Raw genomic sequence first — 14817 nt, forward strand, 5'->3', positions numbered from 1 at the left:
ACCAGAAATTATTTTTCATAGGACTTCCTGATGACCATGTCAGTCTAGAATTATCCATAGTACCTCTATGTCTATCTCTTCCTCCAATTCAACTTCCCAGTAAGGGACCTGGCATTACCCCTCTGTGTAGATACAACCATGGAGGATCAGGTCCTAACGAGATCGTATCTAGAAGGGCCCTGTTCTGCAAGGTTTATGGTTTATTTTGCTATACCTTGGATTCATATGTTGGTTTAAAATAAAGTGACATGATTTTTGAAGGTTGAAGCTGAGTGGCTGAACCAAATTTCTATAATCAAGGTAACATATATTTTCCCACTGAGTCTGTACTAGGTCATTTCTTAAAAATTATTTTTTCTATCCTATGAATCTATATGTTTACATAAGCATTAGCTATTATTCCAACGTCTATGTTATGGACGGAAAATAGGATTCTTCTCGTGTCCCAACTCAAATCAAACAGTAAAGCATTGTTTACATTATACAAGGTTTACATTGCACAGGACTGTTTATATTCTACAAGGATCCTGAGGTCACATCTAGACCCAATGGGAAAAAATGTCATAATAGATTAGTAAGGACTGTAATGAAGATGGAAGGGGAAAGTGGTGGCTTATGTGCTAGGCATTTATTTCCCCAACTGAGGTCATTTCCTTGTCATGTATCACAACGCTACTGTAGTTGCTCATGTGCTGCAATCCACTGCCCACCCATCCACCCATCTAACATTTTTGAGGACTTAATCTGTGCCAAGGACTCTACTCTCTGCCTGAAAGGCAAGTGAAAAAATACAACCCAGGTCTTTCCTGAAAGAGCACATAAAGGAAGACTGATCTCTGAATAGTAAGTGACACAAGATAATGGCTGAATGGGTGGTTTCTTTTATTGCGCACTTGCAGGATAGAAAGCAGAGAGAAAAATAGCTCCAAAGAGTTGGACAGTTATATTATCATTGATTTTCGAGTGACCACCAATTAAAGGGCATGCTTAGCAGCTAGAAACGAGGACCTCATTAGATGACTACAAGAGCCAGACACTTTCAAAACTTTCCCGTAAACTCGCAGTTCCATTTTCATTTCATGAAGAGACAGCTTGGGAAGTCGGAGGTCACGCTCTTGTATGTCCACAACAGGGATGATTTAAGGCCCCGGTAAGCTCCTGCTGAGCTGCCACCTAAGGTCATACGACTGTGAATCATGGCGGGATATAATGACTTGGGCAACATTCTTTCCTGCAAATACGTACAAGATGGATGGTGATTAGTATTGAAGTATATAACATATGGTGCCGATCATGAATTTAAATTCCCTCAGTAATGGAGGAGAAACAATTAGCAAAGGGCATTCTTGACTTCGTTGAGCAGCAATGCCTCTCTGACTCCTGAGACACTCATTTTCAGCAGTCAGGCCACAAGATGTGTCTTCAATTTCTGCAAAATCTAGTTCTAGCTAGATTTTGGGAACTAATGGGAACATGATCTTAATGGATGTCTCATGTTTCTCATGCAGTGTGGCTGTGGAAGTTTATGGGATGGAGTCAACAAAAAAGACAGGTCCTTTTTAACAGCATTCTTTATATCTGTTCAATCTTGTCACTACCATCGTGTCCTACTAAAAGGACGTTTCAGGGACTGTGTGAGGCCTGGTACAGTGCGTTTTTATAGTCAGAGTGGGTCAGCGGATGGAGAATCACATGAGAGAAAACAAGAGGATGAGGTGCTATTCCTGGCTCCGGCTTCACCTCAGAGAATGACCTTGGCAGAAGCTCTTAACCTCACTTTGAATCTTTGAACCTCAGTTTTCTCATCTGTGAAATGAGGAAAGAACATCTGCCCCTTTGCTCCCTCTCAGGATTCTTGGAGGATTAAACAGATCAGGGCTATAACCTGAAGTACAGTGAACTCATGAGGAAAAAAATTAGACATCACTTAACTATATAATATTCTTTTTAATCATTACTAATTTCCAAAGGTGAAGAAAACCTTGTTAAAAAAATATGTAAGCTGATTGTTTTTCTGGAAACAAAATAAAGGCTCAACTAGGAACCCTGCATTAAAAAAGAGAACCTGAAATGCACATTCCAAATCTACTTCGAGACAGAAAGACCCCCAAATTCCTTCCAGTTTCCTAAGATTTTTCCACTATAATTTTTTTTCGTTATTGTCTTCTTCATAAAATGTTAGTTATATTTTGGGGTTTTGCTATTGCATAGTTTAGCATATATAAGGAAATCGTCTTTCCAATTCACTAATAAAAAAGGGAGTACAGGAGAGAAGAAGGAAGAGAGGGAAGGAGGAAGGAATAAATAGAGAGCAAACCCACGTGGCTAAAAGAAACTGACCTGAGAAGACAAAACAGTTCATAATTTAAAATACTATATAATACAAATGAAGTTAAAGATGTGTTTCCCCAGAAGAGGACTGACTTGAAGTAAACTGATATGATTTGCTGGATAACACCCTGTATTTCCCTGCTTTAGTGAAACAGTCAGTCATAGAAGAGCTCTATCTACAGGGAAATTATGAAAGAAATAATCTTCATTTCTCCATGATTCTTTAAAACCAAATTGGACTTTATTCCTTCTTATTTCTCTCTCAAACTCCACTCCTCGACATAGAAAATAGCATTCTGGAATGACTTAGAATTAGAGATCAGTCAATATTTCATGATTTTAAGGTTCTTCATTAGGAACAATGTGAATTTGGGCCTAATAATCCTAATCCTAGCTTTTTCTTTAGTTCTATAGTTCTATTAGGCCATGTTGTTAGAGCACTGTTTACACTTATTGCCAATAGTCTCTGGATTGGAGGTCAAACTGTTCCTTACCTTCTTCAGCATACCCTTCAATGATTAAATGCCCCCAGGGACTTTTAAGAATCATTTTCATCTGTAAATATTTTTAAATTGACATCTTAACTTTATAGTTGCTTCCCCTGTGAGGGAAAGAGACTAGGGTGATGGAGGGTTTTTGGTTCTTACTTTGTATTTTTTCAAGTACTTATTACTTTTTAAATTAAAATCAAGGAACCAGCACAAGAATGCTAGTAAGGTATAAGTGAGATGTAATGCTTGGTGTGCATAAGGGTTCAACAGTCCACTGTGAGAGTGCAGCCTTTTGAACAACCTCAGTGATAAGTGGGAACCACTTGTCCAAGACTATTTTATTTAAGATGCAATACTCATTTCTATCCCCTTCAATACATTTTAAGTACCCCAAGCTAGAATAATGGGGCTAGAGTTGCAAGAAGAATATCATACCAAACAGGGGCAATATAAAAAAACATCACAATCAAATTTTCCTTATTAAAAATAAGTCAAAAACCTAAATACAATATTATTCCACAGAGTTTTAAGGTATATTAAAAACATTGTGATAGGATGTTTCAAAAATTATGGTACAATCCCCTTCTGACACCCTCATTCCTGAGTCACCACTTCAGTAGGACTGGGTTTGGCATACTCAACCCACATGATGAGACAATAGCAAAAGAGCTTAATGGCTCAGTTGCCGAGAACTAGCCCACTAGGTTCTGAAGACAAGTGGACCAGGTGCTCCCACTGTCCAAGCCAACCACCAAACCTGTGAGTGAGGCTGTCTCAGACCAGCTCTCACTCAGCTGATCCATCAGTTGACTAAAACTGCATGAAGGAGCCCAGATAAAACCAAAAGTAAAACACTACCCAGATGAATCCAGTCCCAAATGGCCAAGTAATTGCTATTTTAAGCCACTAAGGTTTTGTTGTTGTTGTTTTGTTTTTCTTATCTTTACGGGAGTATAATTTCTTTACAATGGTGTGTTAGTTTCTGCTTTATAACAAAGTGAATCAGTTATACATATACATATGTTCCCATATCTCTTCCCTCTTGTGTCTCCCTCCCTCCCACCCTCCCTACCCACCCCTCTAGGTGGTCCCAAAGCACCAAGCTGATCTCCCTAAGCCACTAAGTTTTGAGGTGGTTTGTAATACAGCAAAAGCTAATCTATACTATAATACAATTTGGTCAAGTGGGTTTATCCTTGAGAATGCAAGGTTGGTTCAGTATCAGCCAATCAATTCATGTGATTCACTGTATTAGTTAAATAAAAGGAGAAAATCATATCATTCTTTTAAGATAGAGGACATAAAAAGCATCCCATGAGGTTCAAAATCTATTGGGTGGGGTAACTTTTATAAAACTAGATCCAAATAATAACTATCTTTCCTTGATAAAGGCTATATACCAAAAATACATGGCACATGTATACACTAACAAAAATTATTATACTACTATTTTTTTTTAAAAAATTAGCATTTCCTTTAAGGAGAGAATTGAGATAAAGATTTCTAACATTACTGATCTATTGGAACTGACCTTTTTGGAGCTGTGTATTGAGAGAAATAGAAAGAGAGAGAAGGTTTAGAAGAATATAGATAAAAATGTCATATTTATAGATTGTTTTGATTATGTATTTAATTGGAAACACAGGAAAATCAATAAGCTATTAAATCTAAGAGAAGAGCTCAACATAGGGGCTGGAAAAAATTAATACACCAAAATCAATTGTGTTCCTCCATAGCATCAATATCTAGATACAATACAAGACGAATTTACCATAGTAACAAAACCTAGAGAGTATGGGGTTTCACCTAATAAATTATGCAGAAAATCTTCATAATGAAAACTTTATTAGAGGACACATGAGTAAAAGAAATATATATCACAGGTATGGATGAGATGACTTACTATAATAATATAAATGTCCTTATATTAATCTATAAAATTAAATGCGACTGTAATAAAAGGCCACGCTTTTTTTTTTTTTTGAGGGACAGCATAAAAAAGTGATTCTAAAATGTCTCTGGGGGACTTCCCTGGTGGCGCAGTGGTTGAGAATCCGCCTGCCAATGGAGGGAACATGGGTTCAATCCCTGGTCCAGGAAGATCCCACATGCCACAGAGCAACTAAGCTGGTGCACCACAACTGCTGAGCCTGCACTCTAGAGCCCACGAGCCACAACTACTGAAGCCTACGAGACTGGAGCCTGTGCTACGCAACAAGGGAAGCCACTGCAATGAGAAGCCTGTGCACCACAACAAAGAGTAGCCTCCTGCCACACCACTCGCTGCAACTAGACAAAGCTCACACGTAGCAATGAAGACCCAATACAGCCAAAAAGAAAAAAAGAAAAAAAAAAGAGCAGATTGCTCTATCTCCTATAAGAACATTAAAATAAAATAAAATGTAACTGGAAGAATAAAGTTCTCCATACAGCTAAGGTAGTTTTGAAAAATAAGCTCAAAATGGAAAATGTGCCCTATACATTAAGATATAGTGGGAAGTCATGATAGATAAGAACTGTGTGATGCCCTTGGAAGAAACGGCAAACAAGAAAACAAATCAAACAGGTGGCCTAGAAATAGAGCTATATACAGATAGGAAGTTGGCACATGAAAGAGATGGAATCATAGTCCAATGGAGGAAGTTGAATTACAGCTTTTGGGGAAACAGTCTCATTTTCAAAAGAGATATGAGACTGGATCTTAACCTAGTGATATCACTTATGTTGTACCCAGTCCTATATAGCTCACCTAATCTTCACAAAAAATTCCATAAGGCATAAACTATTATCCTCATTTTACAGGTGGAAAAACTGAAGTATGAGAGATAAAATGACTAGCCTAAGAAGTACATGGTGGAGCTGGAACTTAAACCCCACAGAAATCATTCTATTAACCATTATGTTATATAATTCCACCTAATGTACAAAACTAAAATACAATAGTTTTAATATCTAAATGTGAAAAATAAAATCTAGAGAGAATAAAAGAAATTGCAAGGTAATATATTTGTGATTTCAGGGTAAGAGATGAAATAGATCTTTGAAAAATAAAGAAGCATACATTGTATGAAGCAAAAGTGATGAATTTAACTATATTAAAATTATAAATTTATTAATATAAAAAATCTTATTTAAAATATGGGCAGAAGAGCTGAATAGACATTTTTCCAAAGAAAACATACAGATGGCCAACAGGCACATGAAAAGATGCTCAACATCACTAGCCATCAGGGAAATGCAAATCAAAACAACAATGAGAGATCACCTCACACATGTCAGAATGGCTATCATAAAAAAGAACAAAACTAACAAGCCTTGGCGAGGATGTGGAGAAAAGGGAACCCTGGTACTCTGTTGGTGGGAATGTTAACTGATGTAGCCACTAGAGGGGTGGGATAGGGAGGGTGGGAGGGAGACACAAGAGGAAGAAGATATGGGGACATACGTATATGTATAGCTGACTCACTTTGTTATAAAGCAGAAACTAACACACCAATGTAAAGCAACTATACTCCAATAAAGATGTTAATAAAAAAAACAAAACAGAGCAACCAGATAATCCAGTAATTCCACTCCTGGGTATATATCTGAAGAAAACAGAAACAGTGATTTGAAAAGATGCATGCACCCACATCCAGTGTTTATAACAGCATTGTTTACAATAGCCAAGATATGGAAGCAACCTAAGTGTCCGTCAACAGATGAATGAATAAAGAATACGTGCCATATGTACACAATGGAACACTGCTCAGCCATAAAAAATGTTAAATTTTGCCATTTGCAACAACATAGATGGACCTGGAGGGTATTATGCTTAGTGAAATAAGTCAGACAAAGACAAATACTGTAATGATATCACTTATAAGTAGAATCTAAAAAATAAGACAAATGAATGAATACAACAAAACAGAAACAAATTCACAGATATAGAAAACAATCTAGTAGTTACCAGTGGGGAGAGGGAAGCGAGAGGGGCAAGATACAGACTGGTAATTAGGAAGTGCATATAACTATGTATAAAATAAACGAGATACAAGGATATATTGTAGGGCATGGGGAATATAGCCAATATTTTATAGTAACTTTCAATGGAGCATAATCTATAAAAATATTGAATCACCATGTTGTACACCTGAAATTAACATAATATTGTAAATCAATTATACTTTAATAAAAAATTAGAATTTTATGTACAATAAAGGATACCAAAGTCAGACTGAAAAACAGTTGATGGGTAGAAGACATATACATTATCTAAAACCCAATAAAGGACTCAACATCTGAATACAAAAACTTCTACATCTCTAAAGACACAGAATACTCAATAGAAAAATGAGTGAAGGTCATGATAGGTAATTCACAGAATGGAAAACATGAATAGCAAGAAAGTATATGAAGACCTAACTTTTCTAGAATCAGAGCAATGCAGAATTAAAACACCTTACTTCATATGAATCCACACATGCCAAATTTCCAGAAGTTAAAATGCAAATTATGCCGTGGAGCAACTACGCCTGCGCACCACAACTACTGAGCCTGCGCTCTAGAGCCTGGGAGCCACAGCTACTGAGCCCGCGCGCCTAGAGCCTGTGCTCTGCAACAAGAGAAGCCACTGCAATGAGAAGCCTGCGCACCGCAACGAAGAGTAGACCCCACTCGCTGCAACTAGAGAGAGCCTGAGTGTAGCAACGAAGACCCAATGCAGCCAAAAATAAATAAATTGATTAATTTTAAAAAATGCAGATTAACAGCATGTGGTGACAAAGGATATGGCAAGAGAGAAATTCCAAGTATTGCTGGTGAGGGGAAAATGGTACAGCTATTCTGGGGAGGAATCTGTGAAATAAGGCATATATATGACTTCTACCTCAGCCATTCCACGGCTGCACTGTTACTCTGCACTGTTACTCAAGGGGACATATGGAAAGAGTGTATTAATGCTTTATGGTGGACATAAAGTGTTGAAAATAGCCTAAGTATGTATCACCAGGGTAATGGATAAGCAAAACATGGTATTAACGTAGTGGAATATTAGACAGTGGCCAGAAGCAATAATTTCTATGGAGCAACACAGACAAATTTTAAAACAATAATTTTGTGTAGAAAAAAGAATAGGATGTGATTTTTAGTCGATACTACTTTTGCAAAAAGTAGAAAATACAAAACAATTCGGTATTTCAAATATATACATATGTTTAAAATAACTATGAAAGGTGAGTTGGTAAATTACATATTAAATGGCCCAAATGGTGCTATATAGGGGAAAATAAAGGAAATAAATCTGGCAGAGGAACGTCGGGGCCAAAACCAATCTTAAAAGTATTAGAAAATAGAGTGACCATACACACTGATGATAGAGTAACATGAACTGAGGCATATGGTCCCTTTTGAGTAAATGCCTTAAATACAAACTAAAAAAATAATGTCATTAGATTTACAAGCACTATAAAAATATTTAGCAGTATTGCAGTAGATAGTAGAAATATATAACCTTTCAACTTAAATAAAAACAAGACTGATGAAATATCATCTTTGTTCCCATGTCATCCATGCTAAGGAAGAAATAATAAATCAGCTTTTAAGACAGAATTTTTTACAATGAGAGATAAAAAACAAACAAAAAGAAACCCTAACTGTTTATCCCATGAAGGGAGAAAAAAACAATTTGAAAAGTCAGAGTAGAACTCTCTGAGGACAATATTTAACATCAATTTTTGTAAAACAGAATTTTAAGAAGCTGGTTTTGAATTGTTTATAGAGTTTCTAATTAGCATGCTGAGGAAATACAGGCTCCAATCTTAATCCAGAAGCAAATAAAAAGTTCTGACTCTTAAAATTCTAAGCTCTAGAGTAGGTGCGTGCTGGTGTGCTGGTGTGTATGTGTGTGTGTGTGCACATTTGCTGTGTGTTTTCGATAAACTCAAGAGTACATAAGGGTGTATGTTATTACATTGTAACAATTCTTGAGCAAGTCTAACTGAAGGTCAGTAGCAAACAGGTAGATGCCGCTTGGGTGGCCCCCCAAACTCTCAGGTAATGCGCAGATCTGGCTTGGCAATCATGTTCTGCTTTTAGACATAATGCATTTTTATGTTCTTGTTAGCATTGAAAGACTAACTTGAATATTCTGCAACTGATGAAATGGACAACAGAGCAGTAACCTAGAGTTTACACGTATTTGGGGCAGTAAAACTTTAGTTCTAGATTTAACTTGGATTTTAGTCCTAATTTAACTTGGATTTTCTACAACGCATTTTTTTCCTATAAACTGGAGGTATATACCACCATAATCCTAAAAAACCTGTGACTTTGGGCTTCAGGGGTCTAAGCCTTCTCTCTAAGTGACTGAAAGGTACAACTAGATATTAGACCTGTCTAAAAATTGTCCTTTTCGGTCCTCACATACAAGGGTTCAGCTTGATTTTTGGATAGCTGTCAGTAAAAAAAAAAAAAAAAAAAAACTGTGCAAAGAGCTAATGCCTTTTGCTACAAGACAAAACAATTTCTCCTGGACATGCAGTAATAGGAGGCAATGCCATGTGTTGGAAGCATGCACATATTTTATGATAGATATTAATCTGGAGGTTAACAGCTAGGTGCTCTGGTTGAAGTAGTTTATTCCAAACATACATATAATGTTAACCCACTTTGTAACAAAGCCTTCAACATTTCATATGCAAATTCATTTTTCTTTCTAGTTTAAGCCCAAGGAAATCCCTATAAATCTTGTCTCCAAAGAGAAAATATAAAGAATTCATAAGATTAAGGAGTTCTTATCAATTGTATAAAAATCTAGAAATGTACTAACTAGACAAAAATGTAGACGTCTAAGAGAACGTCCAACAAATAGAAAAGTAGAGGACTGCACTGAGATTGTAATCCTGAGAAAAATACATTATTTCTAAATGAAAAAGTAAAAGGAGATAGTATAAATTAAAGCCAGAAGAAAAATTTAAAACCTACAAAAATACGAGTCAATACAAAGTTAAAAACCCATGAATTTTACTATATACCCAAAGGCTTCACAAAAGATCTCATGAATATCACAAATTAAAATAAAACAAACAAAAGCCAGAAATATTGTTTTCCCCAAATTGTACTACTACCTGCTTATTGCTTCAGTGGTAAGAAGAAAAATTATCTTCAAATAGTTAAATTGTATACCTACTTATATTTTAACTCTTAGATGGATCTTGTTATATAATATATATGATCTCTAAAGAAAACTTGTTGGTTGTTTATTTTGGCATCTGTTAGGAAATTCCTATTTAATTAGATAAATCTCTTTAGATAACTCTTAAATAAAAATAGATGCAAATATAGTATGTTTCATATCATTCATTTTAGACCTCTAAGAGTTGGAAAAGCTCAACCTGGAGAAGAAACTAGTTTTATTGAGGGAAGAAACTACTTTCCAGTTTAGAAGAGGAGGGATTATCCCATTTCTGTAGAGGAAGCAATCAGGAAGATACAGAAAGAATGATCCTTGCCTAGTGCTAAGACCAGAACTACTGTGAATATTGTACCAGATCTTGTAAAAACAGTCACTGTGCTGGCACTCACAGGCCTGGGTCATGGTGTGTTCAACAATAAAACTTTGTTCCAAAGGATGGAACTCCTTCAGGCCAAAAAGCTTTCACCTGCATTATTCCATTAACCTCACTGTTTTGTTATGGGAAATGTGTTTATTTTTTGAAATGACATTGAAATATATCCTTAAAAGAACACTTTAGGTCTCAACAAGATTCTCTTCTCTTTCAGCCAACACATTACCTTTTAGAAATCAACAGTCTACTTCTTTCTTTAAATCATCACATTTCAAAGCTGTAGCAGCTAATAAATGTTAATATAATTTTTCCAAAACTGCAATCTCCCTAAATTTCTATGCTGTCTTCTTTATCCTGTCTTTTCAAGGTAACGGTATCTTTCCAGTTTTCTTAGCATTATCAGGATTACGGATTTTGTTCATTGTTAAAGTTCATTATTTATGGACATAAGTTAATGTAAATGCAAAAATATCTCGTATTATTCACAAGCTGGCTGACTTAAATAACTTGCTCTTAAAACAACTTTACTGCTCTCCAGTCTGTTCAAATGCACGGAAATATAAATTCAGGATGATGTGGCTTTTCTGCAATGCTTTCTTTTCAGGCTGCAGTCTACATGACAGCATTATATCTTATCCTTGCTGCTGTTGTTGTTCAATCTATAAAATCTCTCTTGAAGACCCCCAAAACAGCTTGTAATTTAAACTTTTACTTTTGGTGACTCACTGTTTTCAAATTGCCATCTCTGACCATATCCCCCTTCCAGGGGAATTTATGCAGACTCTTAACCCATAATTGCTTTACTCTTTACCTCTATTTCTGGGTTCTTAAATTAACTCTTACATCAGTGTTCTTCATTAATCAAATTATTTTTTCTTAGGAACTTTCCCTGGAAGTAAGTTCATGCTATTTTTGACAAGCAAACATTTGACCTCTGAAAGAATTCTTATGGAAATGGGTTTATATCCCAAATGCACCACCAAAAATCTTTGTGACCTTGCATAAACGTCCCTTACCATTTCAGGTGCTATCTTTGCTTGACTCCAAAGTGAACTGATTAAAACTATAAGCATCTAGCTGTTATGCACTTTTGTCTCAGTTTGGTCAATGAAACTCTCAAAAATCCATCAGATTTTCATTATTTTTTATCATTAGCCTGTTTGTGTAAAATAAGTTACCATTTATGGAGCCAGTGTTCTCCTTTATTCCGGCATCCAATCATTGTAAATATTTCTCATGGACACATTCTTAGAAGGCCTATGAATAACCTGGCCTCTTACTGATTCTCCCTTTTGGAGTCTTACTAGCCAGACTTCCCCAATAACTTTCAGAGAGAGTTTTCCCCCTTTCCAGGTCTTCTTTTTGACTTCTATACGCCACAGAACTTTCAAAAGTCAACACACCAATACTAATGTTACCACATACCCTCCAAAAAGCTCCAAGCTGTTTATGCCTATTCATTACATTAATACTTTATCAAAACTTGTCCAATTGAGTAGTTTTAGCACAGATATTTTACACAGTTTAGCACAGACATGCTCTGTTTAAGGTTGACAGATCCATTAGGAATTAACTTTCTGGTACATTTTCCCTCTGACATTTTCCTCACAACTGGGTTTCCTCATAACTGAGCCATCAGTTATCTCTTGCCTATAGAAAGGCAGATAAGAGAAAAGAAAGCTAAGTGAGAAAAGATATGTAAATAGAACAGCACAATATTGGACACATAATAAGTATTCAATAAATGATAGCAAGTATTCTTACCCTTATCCTCACATTAGTTTATATGTATTAAAAACTGTTTACTGGACTCAACTCTTACTTCCATTTCTCATTAGATCCTCACAGAAACCTTGGAGGAAGCGAGGTTTTATCCCCATTTTACAGGTTGGGAGACTGCAGCCTAGAGGGCTTAAGTACCTTAACTGAAGTCATATAGTCAAGAAATAAGCCTATATTTGTCACAATCACTTGCCCATGCTTTGACGTGACACCACCACCCATCATTTACCCAGCTTCACCAAGGTACTACTAAATTTTTTACTCTTATTCTCCTCTCTTTGCTTCATACTGCCATTGTCACCAGCCCAGTCAAATTCACTTTTAATTTTCCAATGTTAATGAAGGAAGTAGAAGGTGGAAATTGAGGTTAAAGGAGGAAACTTTAATGTTATTCAAGGATGACTTCATCTTAACTTCCAGCCTTCGTCTACCCATTCTCTGCTCCAGTCACATGCAGAGTATTTGCTATCTCTTCCGTAAGTCTTGACTTTTCTTGTCTTTATGCCACTTTTCTTTTCTCCATTTGCAATGAATCTCCCTTTCCCTTGGTTCTTCACCACTTCTTACTCCATACTCTCCATTAAAATTCAAATCTACCTTTAAAGTCCAACTCATATACCAGTTCTGTCCTGCAGTCCCCTGGATCTGCCAAGTCAGAACTAACCACTTGCTCCTCCGTGCTCCTGCAATGGCAATGATGTTAGAAGGGCGAGTGATTTTACAGCTTGCTCACCACCTGTGGGAAATATGTCCTCTTTGCCCTTCCACATCTTTTCTCCACCCAACTCTATATGGATGGCTTGCATGGCTTATCTTAGTAAGTGTCCTTGCTCTGGCTTCTGTTTGGCTCAGAAATGAAGAGTACCAATAGAAGATTGTAGGGAATGAAGGAGGGGACTCAAGTTAGGGTAATAATTCTTGCCAAATTGCTGGGAGTTGGCTGCATCCCCCAACTAACGTATAGTGCTTCTCTGTGGGGCGTCACAGCATCTTTGGGGAGGACTCTCTCTCCAGCAAGGCTTTCTTTCTCTTTCATCTCCTATAAAGTAGCCACACTTTTACTGAACCCAGGGCACTACACTATCTCTTGATTCTCTACATTGGGCTCAATTTATCCTTATTGATGTACCCCTGATTTCCTGCTGAGACCCTGTCTGATGAACTTCGTAATAATGCTCTTCTAAGCTGTTAATTTTACAAACCACATTATTACACTTATTAGAAGAATGTCTTCAGGATGTGTCAGTAAGCTCTGATTGATAATGGTAAACAGCTAGAATTTATGGAACATAAAGTATGCTTTGTTTACTCTCTTGAGTACACCATGTGCATTCTTCTAATTAATTAAAATCACTATTAGCTAAGCAAGACACACAGATGCTAAGAGGTTCCCAGAAGTAACTTGCTCATGGTCACCCCAGTGTCTCAGTAGTGTTTAGGACTCAGATCTGTCCAAAGCCTAAACCTTAAGTTCTAGGTCTAAGCAGTGGGTCTCAAACTTGAGTATGCATCAGCATCACCAAGAGAGCTTGCTGAAACAGGTAGTGGGCCCCACCCCCAGAGTGTCCGAGTCTGTAGGTCTGGAGCAGGGCCCAAGACTTTTTATTTCTAAAAATTCCTACGTGCAGCTGATGTGCTGGTCTGGGTACCAGACTTTGAGAACCACTAGTCCAGGCATTTTAGGTCCAGAATTTCAGGTGTTAGAATAATTTTCTGGTGATAAATTGTCAGAAAAAAAAAAAAAGCACTGCATTTTCCTGTTTGTAAGGAGCTAATACATTCAATCTTAAAGAGTCAATAATGGGGCTAAGTATTTAAGAAAGAAGAGTTATTCTCCAGGAAGATGGGAGGAGATGGACATTCTAAGGACAGGAATGCCCTTTCAGGAAACTTGCAAAGGGAACAGAAAAATAACATAGTAAGGTTCTGCTATCCAGTGTTCACAGAACATGAGTGGGATACTCTTGACTGTAAAATGGGAAGCCAACTTTTGCTCACCATATACATACCTTATTCAGTACAAATGTTTATTAAGAATCTCCAAAAGCTAGACACTAGGCATCAGGGCTACACTGATAGAGCAGATAAAGTGCCTGGCCTCAGGGAGCTTGTGCTTCAGATGATGTACATCAGCTAGATAGACTGAATGATGGATACTATATTGGGTTCACACTTCGTCTCAAGAAAAAAATATATCCATAGACGTGATCCAGGAGTCAAATGGCAAAAGACCTAGCTTCAAAGTGAGTGTTAATTTCATTAAATGGTAGGTAAAAATTATTTTATATGCCGAGATAGGCTCTGCTTAAAAGACACACTATTCCTCCAAACGTATTATACAAGCCAGCTTATAAACCTGTGACTTTTTCTAGGAGAAATGTTGCCTTCTTTCCCAAGAAGGGAGCAGTAGGGGTCAGGGTGGAAATAGTTTCATCATCAGAGGCACAGTCTCACTACTACTGCTCAGCTCCAATTCGCAACCTTCTGAATGCTTTCCAGACTAAGTAATTTAGCAAAGTGATGAAGAAAACATGGCCCATTAATCTTATGATGCGTGTTATAACTTCACTCTGGGTTTAGCATAGGAAAAACATTATTTGCATTGATTAGAAATATGCTTTATGGCTGCATATATTATTCACTCTGAAGATTCTAAAATTATTAGC

At 36.8% G+C, this 14817-nt stretch overlaps 1 long non-coding RNA gene across 3 annotated transcripts in view; it reads right to left on the reverse strand.

Annotated features, from left to right (window-relative positions):
- Positions 1–865: 865 nt before the first annotated feature.
- LOC138842394 (uncharacterized) overlaps positions 866–14817 on the reverse strand; it is a 39442-nt gene continuing 25490 nt past the window's right edge. For all 3 annotated transcript variants that reach the window (XR_011376860.1, XR_011376861.1, XR_011376862.1), the window contains one exon: positions 866–1231. This is a non-coding gene — a long non-coding RNA (uncharacterized lncRNA). The remainder of the gene's footprint in view (positions 1232–14817) is intronic.

This window comes from Globicephala melas, chromosome 17 (assembly GCF_963455315.2).
Source record: "Globicephala melas chromosome 17, mGloMel1.2, whole genome shotgun sequence".
In the NCBI taxonomy this organism is placed as follows: Eukaryota; Metazoa; Chordata; class Mammalia; order Artiodactyla; family Delphinidae; genus Globicephala; species Globicephala melas.